The sequence below is a fragment of the Lampetra fluviatilis genome, chromosome 24, assembly GCF_964198595.1.
Source record: "Lampetra fluviatilis chromosome 24, kcLamFluv1.1, whole genome shotgun sequence".
Lineage (NCBI taxonomy): Eukaryota > Metazoa > Chordata > Hyperoartia > Petromyzontiformes > Petromyzontidae > Lampetra > Lampetra fluviatilis.
The window spans coordinates 3,553,779-3,566,506 of NC_136298.1; the positions used below are offsets into that span (position 1 = coordinate 3,553,779).

Genomic DNA, 12,728 nt, shown 5'->3' on the forward strand with positions numbered 1-12,728 from the left:
TCCTCGGGCAGTCGAGGATGCATCCTCAGGCAATAGAAGATGCCTCCAACGCTGGAGGCACCCTGAAGCATTAGAGGAGGCATCCTAACGTAGTAGAATATGCCTGCAACGTTGTGTAGTGAGTTCAACTGAGTCGCAGACGTAGACTTGGAGGCAACACATTTATTTAACTCCAACACACGGGGTAACTTTCCCCTTAACAGAATAACAACCCATGGCGGTGACCACCAGGCTAACTACACTAGTTACAACGTAACTGCTACTATGGACCGATACCAACAGCTTGGGTCCAGGCCCACGTGTTGGAGACTCGTTGAACGGAGAACGTAGACGAAGGTTTCTTCCAGGATGAACAACAACAACAATCCTGGTCCCTTTTGGGACCTGGCTTATATTCTCTGCGGCGTGGCTGGCTCCACCCTTGGCCACGGCCACCTTCCAGAATCCTCGAGAATGATCTGGATCTCAACCACGTGACCACCCCTAGCCCCCCACTGGTCACGTGTCCTCCCGGGACAACCAGAGGGCCATGGCCTTTAGTAACCTCATTCTATGGCTGGCACTCACACCCTGTCCTGTAGGGTTGGCACTGCATGCCAAGCGTGGTGCCATCTCACGCTGTCAATCAGCGCTCACCGGGCCCTTCTAGGGCCGGTACTACACGTTGGCATCCCGCGATGTCACTACAGTTGGAGACGAAACATCATGAAGGAGAAAGGAGCAGCACTCCCCACGGCTATCCCAAAAACCTCGACATCAATCCATTTTTTTATTTAAAAAAGTCTCGCCTTCATACCCTTGTGTCTCGTTGGACGGGTTTGTGATTGGTGGGGCATGGTGACATCGTCGGCATTCTCTGCCGCATCACTATGGGAGTGGCTTGCAGGGGGTTTCCCGCCTTCAGGAGGCAGGAAGTGGGGGCGGGCACCATTTATTAAGAGGCCAAGTAATGGACCATGAAAGAAGTGGTCTATTTGCAATGTCTTGTTGACAGACCAACTCAATTGAATGAGTTGCCCCGGATTGAGTAAACACTCCAGACAGGACGATGCTTCACCCCACACTTCGACACCAATAGCGCGATTCAGAAAGAAAAGTCGAAGTGTCTCCGTAAATAAGTGTGATGCGATGCTCATTGTCACATAATGCCCCTGAGCCATTGATGGAAATTCCACATTTCCCATGGGAAAACCGTCGCATCACCAGGCCTAGTGATTAGAAAACCATCGTCTCACCAGGCCTGGTGATTAGAAAACCACTGCATCACCAGGCCTAGTGATTAGAAAACCATCGTCTCACCAGGCCTGGCGATTAGAAAACCGTGGCATCACCAGGCCTAGTGACTAGAAAACCGTGGCGTCACCAGGCCTAGTGATTAGAAAACCACCCCATCACCAGGCCTGGTGATTAGAAAACCACCATCTCACCAGGCCTGGAGATTAAGAAACCGCCGCCTCACCAGGCCTGGCAAATAGAAAACCGCACATCACCAGGCCTGGCCACACCCCTGATTAGCATGGTTGGCTATGTACGGTGTTGAAAGAAGGTCAACATACATTCACATACATACTGGCAACCCTGATAGAATCAGAGCTAATGTGCAACAAGCAAACATGCTCCCCAAATCTCTTAAGTGCATACGAATGCAGGTTTTGTGAGGTAATGCTTGCAGTCCGTGACATTTACACTGTTTTAATGTAATCTTGGTAAAATCATTGATTGAATGATTGACTGCCTGACTCGGGAATCAATTGATCGGAACATTTGATTGATTTTTAAAGGCGTCAGTGCCTACTCTTAAGGTTTGAGGAATAAATTTTGCTGCCTTTATAGAAGCGGCTTTGTTGTATTTTTATTTTCTCTGTTTCAAGAAATGCAATTATTGGGATGTAAACATGTTTAAGAGGTGTTTTATACTTATTCATGATTTAATTAGTCACCAAACGCGCGAATAACTTAGAGAATGCTTTTATCTTCAATTTGTATAATTGTTTTCAGAGGCTAGTTCTCCTTCAGAAAAGAAACACTGCTAACAAGACTTAATCATCAAGATTGTACTTTACAGGCTAAAATGAACCCTTTTTGTCTGGTTTCAAAGGGCCAATTCCCCAAACTTGAGCGGCTGCATCGGTGTTTGTATATATATTTAGTCTAGCTTTTTTGCCCATCCAAGGATCGGTGTATATTGCAGTAAATCTGAAATATTCAGGAGAAAAATTGTTCAGCTCATGATTATTAATGAGGGGGGTTTGCCCCACGTGGAGTGACGTCACCCGCTAATGGTAATTGGGGAGCGGTGCGGCATGTGGAGTGACGTCACCCCCTCATGGTTATTGGGGAGGGGTGCGGCATGTCATGTGGAGTGCGCGGCCTTCTTGTGGGTTAGTGTAAATTTCCACGCGGGCATGAATATTAATAATAATAATGCAATTTATAACGCGCGCAAATTTGCGGACGTAACGGCCGCAACTCAGAGGCGCGGAGCCAAGCTCAGAGTCGCTCGAAAGCACGTGGTTATAGAGGTGAGTCCTTAAGTCTCTCTTGAAGGAGGCGATTGAGGTGGTGCTGCGAATGTGCAGAGGGATGGCGTTCCAGACTGTTGGGGCTGCCACCGAGAAGCGGCGCATAGACACGATGACCATCCTGGATCTTGCTATCAAGAGGAGGTCGTGAGTCGCTCTGCGCAGGCAGGAGGGGGGGGGGCTCTTTTGCAGTGACGTCACGCACGGATGTAGCATTGTGCTGCGTATATTTATTTTTTACCGTCACTTTCTGTAAATAAATGTCATATTTGAAGCGATTTTGCGTAATACATTATTTAATTCATCTCGACCTTCCTCTGCGTTAGTGTAAAAGTCCACCCACTCATGAAAATTAATTAGAGGGGATGGGCCTCACGTGGAATGACGTCACGCGCGGGACGGACAGACATTTCTGGGTGATTATCGTAGGTAATTATTTTCCTTTTTAAGGCCACAGTGTTATTAACGAATGTGTTCACAGTCTTTTTGTCAAGTTGTATCATTGGTGCGTGTGCACCATTGCCTACGCAGCAACAGCAGCAGCATTTCCAGAGAGTTTATTTAACGCACAAGGCGCACGCGAATCACCATCCACGATTCAAACTCCGCACGAGGCCGAGGCCAGCTCAGTGCTCAGCCACTCGGAGCTAGCAGGCCACCTCGTTTCTCATACCCCCCATACCAAGAAAGTCTAATGCAACAGTAGCCAGAAGATTTAAAGCTTTCGTGACTGCAGGGATTCATCTGCTTGGTTCTTTCGGTAAAGTCACGTAGAATGGAAATAATAAAATAATACAAATAAAACATAATAAAATAATTCTCACGACGTTTTGGCCACAACGCAAGCAGCCGTCCTCATTCAGACGCTGTCTTTCTGACAGACCTGTTCTTCACCTGAGGACGGCTGCTTGCGTTGTGGCCGAAACGTCGTGAGAATTATTTTTATTATGTTTTATTTTTATTATTTTATTATTTCCATTCTACGTGACTTTACCGAAAGAACCAAGAAGAAGTAGCCAGAAGCTCTGCTCCCGATGGCTCTCATCTCACGCGAGCGCCCCAGTCCACGCCACGGGCCTAAACACAACCCTTCGCAGAACGTGACATAAACAGCAGGCATTTGAGATGAGCCCTCCCTCCCTCCCTGCACGAAATCTGAAAATGCCGAGCACGGAAAGGCACAGGCTAACCGAGGCGGAATACAAATGGGCGGCCGCCTTCGGAAATTGGCAACAGGAGAAGGTTAAATTGATTAAGAAATGAAGAGTGTCAGGATCGCGCCGTCGATTTGTGCGGCGTACACGCAACATTGGCTCTGAGCTGATACGCGTGACTTTTAGGTGTTGCGTGCTGCTTCAAAAACGATTCTTACGAAAATAAATAACACAGTCGCCAATACGGTGATAACCGTCATCATAACCGATCATTCAGTCTGGCGGTTAGGCCCCCCCCCCCCCCAGAAAAACAGAAAACTAAACCTAAACTCAAAAAGTGCGAGCCAGATATTTTAACACAGCGGCATCCTTAAAAATTGTCTTGAGCCTCAGTGAGGCTCTATGGGATTAGTAAAATTATAATGATTGCTCCTCCGGCTGAACGTTTCTGTGGCCACAGCAGATGATGACTCACACTCTGGATTATATTAAACAAGTACAGCTGCATGTCATGTGAAACCAGCAGTGGCCGTCCTATGGATGGACTTGACATGCCTCTGTCACAGGATGTGGCATTCCTCTACTGGCTTGACACGGTTAACAGGTGACGGACCATAATGCAACACTCCTTTCTAGCGTGAAACCACTTTGGACAATTTTTCTTCCCGTGATTATCCTTTAATAAATAGATAAAGACAACAAAGTACGTATATACATATTCTTTTTTACCGTAAAAAAATCTGATCGTTCCATGCAATATGCACGTGCCCCGGGCTTTGGGAATTCAGCCAGACGGCAATTGGCTTTTCGTGACTTGGGGGGGGGCCCTGAGCTAATGGAATTTACAGCAGCTTATTACGGCTTTTCGCACGGGTGCTTCATCCGCCAGTACGGAAGGCTTAGTGCTGCTCCGTGTAATCCAGCTGATTCTTTCCTGCTTTGCCGTGGTGCATGGCATCACCGTAGGTACCTGCTCTTCCTGCGGGGCGGCGAAGAGTCAGGGGTTCGCCAAAAAAATAGCGAGCGTCGAGTCAAAAGTTCAAAACGGTTTCTTCCTCGATGAACATTCAGGCGGCGTACATCTGCTACGTACAACGCTGAGCCCAGGCGTGGACATTCCACTGCCCTTTGGCGGGAGCGAGTTTCCCCCATAGGACAACCGCTATGTTACGAATGTATCAACGCCGGAGGGAGGGATGGTGAGCTAAGTCAACCCTCATCCTCCATTTGGACTCACAAACCTTCCAACTGCGAGCAGCTCAATCTACAGCTGGGCCCTCACAAAGAGGATTGCTCTGTAAGTATCATTGTTGATGTGCATGTACACTACATGCATGACCCTTTGTCACTCCACTGCTGGATGAAGGCATCCCGATGCCGTGCGGGTCGCGTGAGTTGTTTGACCATGCTTCATCTCGCTGGTCAGTGCAGGATCGTGAAAGGCGCGGAGCATCTACCCGGGAGCATAGGAATACAGTACAGCGATTTTGCTGGACTGTTTTTTTTTTCTTTTAACATCTGTCATGCATGGTGGGTGTCAAACCAAGCACTGTCCAGGCTTAAACTTGCTTAGGTTATGAGCTCCGACTGGATTCGACGCACTGCAAAGATTTGGTCACAGATTCGTTTTATTGTGATTTAGAATTATTTTGCTGTGCTCTTGACAAATGATGTCCAGGACTTTAATTTCCAAATAACTGCTGCTTTCAAGGTCGATTGTGCAGTTAGCTGGCTTTCCTGCAGCTCAGGCTGGCTTAACATTGTTATTAGTGAAGTTTCAATGTCCTTGATTTATCAAGGAAAGCCTCAACGAGTCTCGAGATGCTTTGAGAAGGTCCTGCTTGGGATGTTTAGCTCATTTCTTATTAAGTGGGATAATTAAATCGTCCAGTCCAGTGGTCTCGGTGCTGATACACACACAAAAGACAAAGATCCCCCGTATAGACGTAACAGACTGTTGGGGCAAGGGTTGTTAGCGAGCACCTATGAAGGCCGGCACAGCACACAAGGGGGTGGGTGGCCAGCACCACGCCCAGCCAACCTTTGCCTCCTCAGTGGCGATGTTTACACACCGTGACAGGTACTCATTTGAGGCTGAGTCGACCTAGGGGAAGCCCAGGACCGGTTCAGATAAATTGTCGCTGGTGTTGGACCGTGAGCGAGAATCAAACTGATCGGGTACGTAGCGCAGAACGCTAATCGCTCAACTCTAAACCATTAAACTATTTTTATTGGACGAGGTCAGCCCCACTGAGCCACGTTGCGGTTTTTCAGAAGCGACCTGGCCACAAATGGTAGCTTAACAAAGTGGCTCACCACGTGGACATTTTTAGCAGCCAAATACTCTAAACGCGCATTTCTACTACACTACCGCTCCCCCCTCTACAATACACATGCATGCGCACACATTAATTCTCGTACAAGCATGTCATAAAAATTGGCTCAATTCTCATCTCAACTTCAAAATTCACAATTAAAATTTTGAATAATGAAGATGAGCACCTTCCAAAGCAACAAATCCTGTCTCATATATTTATTCTGCACGGAAACATTTAATAGCTGCTACGTTTGTTCATCTCCTCGACTATGCTGACATCACATACAAATCAACCTTTGCAACCACTTTTGGATGAGCGAAATCCTATCTTTCATTCTGCATTTGGCTTCCTCTTATATACTTAACCACTCCACTCATCACTATGAGCTCCACTCCCAAGACCGGGTTATCAGCTCCTCTTTCAACTCAAGAGGGAGATTCTTTGAGCCAAGTTCATATTTAATGCACACACTCGTAACTATGCACTCTACTTATTGAAAGTGTTTATCCGGGGGACCACAATCCTCGAAATATCAGATGCCTTCAAAACACCAAAGTGCGCTGTAGTAAGGCCAAAAACGCCACGTGGTTCCCAGCTTGTCATCCGCGATCCATACCACAAACACCCGAAATTCCATCGCCTTTAAAATGTCCTTGGTTCCCCTCCCATCTCAATCACGATTTGTGGCTATAGATTTTTTTTTATTCTTCATGACAACCTTCACTCGAAAATGCATTTTGACGTACAGCAAACCCTTGGCCAATGCTGAACCTCGCTGCCTCCTCACTTGGAGGCTGGCAACGCCGCGTGACCTGGGACACGTGATGGGCCTCTTGGGAGACAAGACAGAGACTCACATATGAGTAATATTTTTGCGTGCGTATATACATGTATGCATGTGTGCTGAACTTCTTTCGCACCGTACGTAGCCAACCGTGCGAATCGGAGGTGTCCCATGCACATTAAACGTGGCCAGCAGTGCTCCAAAGATGCACACTCCGATACTCTTTCGACCGATATGTCGTTTGTGCGTGTTTGGAGAAACGATGAGTTTGGAGGGTGAGGATTTGGCAGGGAAGGGGAAGCGGTCATGTCCTCCGCTGGGCACAGCGACTTCTTTCCCCTTGAGCTTGGACATCTTTGTCGTCGCCGCTGCGTTGTTGATGTTGCTTCTTCAGCCGTTTTTTTTCTCATCAGACAAGACGTTTGTTACTTTGGCCTTCGTTTTCTCTCCCAAAGAGCCACAGATCAGCAACGGCATGTCCGAGGAAGCTGATCGGCACCAGTGCTGCCGGACATCAACGACGGCCCTCGTGTACTCTGTAGTCGATCGAGTGGCGACTACTAATGGTCCTTGCCACTCGACCGCTCGACGTCCAGCTGGACACTGCACTGCGATGGTGTTTCAGGCGACCTCAACGCCCTCGCTGCCCGTTGCTGTCACAACAACATCTCCTCCCCCCACCCATCCGCCGCAACCCTCCGGGAATTCCGGCGAATCGAGGGAAATCGTCGGCCCTTTCCCATTCATCAGGCCTCAATGAAGTCCCTCGTCATCGCTTGAAGTCACTCAAGCCCCTTTTGGGCCCGCGCGCGCTGAACCTTCAGCAATGCGAATTCAACCCCGAGGAAGCGTGCAGAGCTGAATGGAGTTCAACGGATCTCACAAGCAGCTTCGTTGTTTCACTCACTGCTTGAATTCTTCGTGCCGTATTTATCCTGCAATGCTCTATATCCCTGTCTATTTACATATTAGTCTAATAGTCACCCTCTAGCTGTTTAATGTTTTTTTTTTATGTAACTTAACTTGTAATTGAACTACGATCAGCCGAAAAATAATTTGCCCGAGGTGACTCGCGCTACAGAGGAATGTATTATTTAACATTGATTTACATTTACGCGACATTTTCGATTTCTCTCTCAGACGCGACGACGCAGTTGGTTTTGTTCTGATTTATTTTTGTTGTTGTTCCATTGCCGCAATGCATCCGTTTTACTTTCGTCACGTTGGTGATCCAGCTCACTCTTGCAAACGAGACTTCTGTCCTGGTCTCTTGTGTTCACACCTGAGCTGACGTAGCAGGAGGGGCCCAGGGCGGATCTTCACTGACGCTGGCCTTGAGTGGTAAATTGAACTGCACGTGTGTGTGTATGTTGAACTCCCGTCGAAACCGTGTGTCGCCGACCGTGCTAATCGGAGGTGTGGGTGAAGGACAACAAACTAAACACAAAAAGTCGTTTTCACATAAATGAGTTTGCAATCGACATTTAAGAGGACATCGCTCCAGCGGCTTCCTAATATTGGAAGGAAGAACGTTCCAGACGGCCGCAGAAGTGCACATGAAAGCCCGCAATGTGGTGACCGTCTTTGTTCGATGGCGAGTCAAAAACCGCCGCGAGGATGACCGGTAGTTTGCTTGATTGTTTTATGCTCCTTGACGAGATCAGCAAGGTATTGTGGGTAATTTGTGGCGAGCACTTTGTGTGAGCTTTCTGGTGACGTAGCGCAGAGCACTGACCACTTCCTCGGCGAAAGCTCCTCTCGCTAACGCTGCCACTACAGAAACCTCTTCGTATCTGCCAGCCTTCTAAACCCACTCCAACCCCCCCCCCCCTTACAGCCTTAAACAGACTGTTAAGTCAAGTGCTGTTAGCGATCGCCTATGCCAGTGTGGCACACGAGGGGGTGGGTGGCCATTACCATGCACGGTCGCCTTTGTCTCCCCAGTGTTGATGATTGCACACCACACCAGGTACTCATGTAAGGATGAGTCGACCTAGGGGAGGCCTAGGACCGGTTTAGATATTCGCCACTGTTATTGGTCGTGAGTGGGAATTGAACTCGGGTCGCCAGATTGTGCGCTAACCACTGCGCCACCGCTCATACGCACAAACACGAACACACTCACAGAGTCCATCAACGATTCACTTTTTCTAACTGAATAGTAAATCACCCATCTACCAAAGTTTGACTCCCGGCCACGGCTAATATCAGTGGCGAGTGATTATATAAATTGCTGCTGGACCCAAAACCGCTTCACCACCAATTGGCACTTACCGGCCTGGTGAAGTATGGTCAAACAACCGCCATGGCGGACACGATGTGGGGAGGCCTTCACCCAACAGTGGATTGACAAATGAATGAAATGTGCACGATGGAAATTCCACATTCTTATGATGGGCGCTCGATTTTTTTTCAGGCAACCACTCTTGACTGTTAAACCCAATTCGCGAACACATTTGCTCAATTTTATACCGAGGTTTGTACAACAGCTGTGAAATTAGCCAAAATAATTGGCCAATTTCATAGCAATTAATCACACAGAAAGAAAAATACGTAAATATATTATTCCTTAAAATTATTCATATACTTGCGCATTTGCAAAATTCCAACAGCAGGATCAATAATGACCTGTGACAGCTGCAACCTCAAAGATAAATTGTTTAATTATGATCATTCGGCTTGTTATATACGCATCGATTAGTTTATCAACAGAAACATCTACTAAACGCTTGTGTGTTTGTGGTAGCGTGGTGGTGAGCGCACGGTCAATATATGTACCAAGCCCTGGGCTGTCCTGTCTTAGGTCGACTGTCGGTCTTAAATGAGTAGCTTGTCTGGAGACGAAGGTGGCCGCGCATGGTTATAGCCACTTCAACTCCTCGTGTGCCATGCCAGACCTCGTACAGTGAGGGAAAAAAGTATTTGATCCCCTGCTGATTTTGTACGTTTGCGCACTGACGAAGAAATGATCAGTCTATAATTTTAATGGTAGGTTTATTTGAACAGTGAGAGACAGAAAAACAACAACAAAATCCAGAAAAACGCATGTCAAAAATGTTATAAATTGATTGCATTTTAATGAGGGAAATAAGTATTTGACCCCTCTGCAAAACATGACTTAGTACTTGGTGGCAAAACCATTGTTGGCAATCACAGAGGTCAGACGTTTCTTGTAGTTGGCCACCAGGTTTGCACACATCTCAGGAGGGATTTTGTCCCACTCCTCTTTACAGATCTTCTCCAAGTCATTAAGGTTTCGAGGCTGACGTTTCGCAACTCGAACCTTCAGCTCCCTCCACAGATTTTCTATGGGATTAAGGTCTGGAGACTGGCTAGGCCACTCCAGGACCTTAATGTGCTTATTCTTGAGCCACTCCTTTGTTGCCTTGGCCGTGTGTTTTGGGTCATTGTCATGCTGGAATACCCATCCACGACCCATTTTCAATGCCCTGGCTGAGGGAAGGAGGTTCTCACCCAAGATTTGACGGTACATGGCCTCGTCCATCGTCCCTTTAATGCGGTGAAGTTGTCCTGTCCCCTTAGCAGAAAAACACCCCCAAAGCATAATGTTTCCACCTCCATGTTTGACGGTGGGGATGGTGTTCTTGGGGTCATAGGCAGCATTCCTCCTCCTCCAAACACGGCGAGTTGAGTTGATGCCAAAGAGCTCCATTTTGGTCTCATCTGACCACAACACGTTCACCCAGTTGTCCTCTGAATCATTCAGATGTTCATTGGCAAACTTCAGACGGACATGTATATGTGCTTTCTTGAGCAGGGGGACCTTGCGGGCGCTGCAGGATTTCAGTCTTTCACGGCGTAGTGTGTTACCAACTGTTTTCTTGGTGACTATGGTCCCAGCTGCCTTGAGATCATTGACAATATCCTCCCGTGTAGTTCTGGGCTGATTCCTCACCGTTCTCATGATCATTGCAACTCCACGAGGTGAGATCTTGCATGGAGCCCCAGGCCGAGGGAGATTGACAGTTCTTTTGTGTTTCTTCCATTTGCGAATAATCGCACCAACTGTTGTCACCTTCTCACCAAGCTGCTTGGCGATGGTTTTGTAGCCCATACCAGCCTTATGTAGGTCTACAATCTTGTCCCTGACATCCTTGGAGAGCTCTTTGGTCTTGGCCATGGTGGAGAGTTAGGAATCTCATTGATTGATTGCTTCTGTGAACAGGTGTCTTTTATACAGGTAACAAGCTGAGATTAGGAACATTCCCTTTAAGATTGTGCTCCTAATCTCAGCTCGTTACCTGTATAAAAGACACCTGGGAGCCAGAAATCTTTCTGATTGAGAGGGGGTCAAATACTTATTTCCCTCATTAAAATGCAAATCAATTTATCACATTTTTGACATGCGTTTTTCTGGATTTTGTTGTTGTTATTCTGTCTCTCACTGTTCAAATAAATCTACCATTAAAATTATAGACTGACAATTTCTTTGTCAGTGGGCAAACGTATAAAATCAGCAGGGGATCAAATACTTTTTTCCCTCACTGTAGGTGCTCGCTAACACACTTTATTAATTGGCTTGTGAAAGCAACACGGTGGGTCTTTTTCTTTGTGCGTGGGGGGATGCGTGGATGTGTGTGGTGACACACTGGTGGCACGGTGGTTAGCATGCTTCGCTGCTACTCTTGCGACCTCGCCATGGATGCAATCCGAAGCCAGTATTTTTTGAATCTGTCACGGCTCTCATTTAAGTGAATTACCTGTCGTGGTGTGTGGACATCCGTGCTGAGGATACATAGGTGGCCCCGCGTGTTTCAGGCCACACTAACATCCTGTTAAAATAAATATCGCCTTCATACATACTCGTTAACAGCACTTGTCCTAGTAGTCTGCATGGCGATATGAGAGAGCTTTGTATTTTGTATGTTTATGTGTTTGTGCATCTGTGTCTGCGTGTGTCCAGAATGGGGAGCAGTAGTGTAGCGGTTATCGCTGCGCTGACCTACGAGCCCAACAATCTGGGTTTGATTCCCGCTCCCGGCCAACACCGGTGACAATTATCTGAACCGGTCCTGGGCCTTCCATAGGTCGACTCAGCCTCAAATGACTACCTGGTGCGTGTGTAAATTTCGCCAATAGGGAGACAAAGGCGGCCGGGCGTGGTGTTGGCCACCCACCCCCTCGTGTGCCGCGCCGGTCTTCATAGGTGCTCGTTAACAGCACTTGCCCCAGCAGTCTGTTCAGGCAACCTGGGGGATCTTTGTCTTGTTTGTCCACACTGCAGTACAATTTCTGCAACCCGGGATCAATTCGTGGCTACGGAGCATTAATAGCAATGACACTTGGTACTTGAACCTGACCTGGGCTCTCCCTTACATGCGATTGCGGCGTCCATGTTGACAATCCGTCTAATTCCATGTCAAGCGCCTCTCCAGTCAACTTTTGCAATCCATGGATCTCTGCCAACGAATTTCATCTCTTGACCTCGTGAATCTCCAACAACCAAGTCCGTCGCTCTCTGACCGCCGTGTCTCCTTCCACTGCACACATTTAGCGACCAGCCCCTCATCAGCTTCTCCTGTTCTCTCCCCGAGACCGCCTGCCCCCACCAACCAGACAGACATCTGCCCCCATCGCCGCTCTGCTCCCGTGTTGAACCTTGTTTCTTGGACCCCCAAAGTCGTTCTGTCGAGTGCCACGGTGCCACCTCGACCGCTTGCTGTGAATGACCGCGCCCCGTCTGGAACCACTTCGTTCTCTCGCTCCACAACCACCCCGCTGTGAGCAAAACATCGCAGCTCACGGACTTGAGAGAATGTCGAAAGAGTCCGGCCTGGAAATCCACCGCCGGATTTGGAAGGCTCACGTCAGCGCACCTTATCAGTGGGCTCTGGTTAGATCCAAATCAGGCTTCTCCTCCACTCTGATTGCAAATGGTACTGGAAGCCCGAAATCTATTTCTGGCAGTGTGAACTCGCTCCGACAGAAT

At 47.8% G+C, this 12,728-nt stretch overlaps 1 protein-coding gene across 4 annotated transcripts in view; it reads left to right on the plus strand.

Moving 5' to 3' along the window:
• AGBL4 (AGBL carboxypeptidase 4) overlaps nucleotides 1-12,728 on the plus strand; it is a 423,930-nt gene that overhangs the window by 87,841 nt on the left and 323,361 nt on the right. The window lies entirely within an intron of this gene.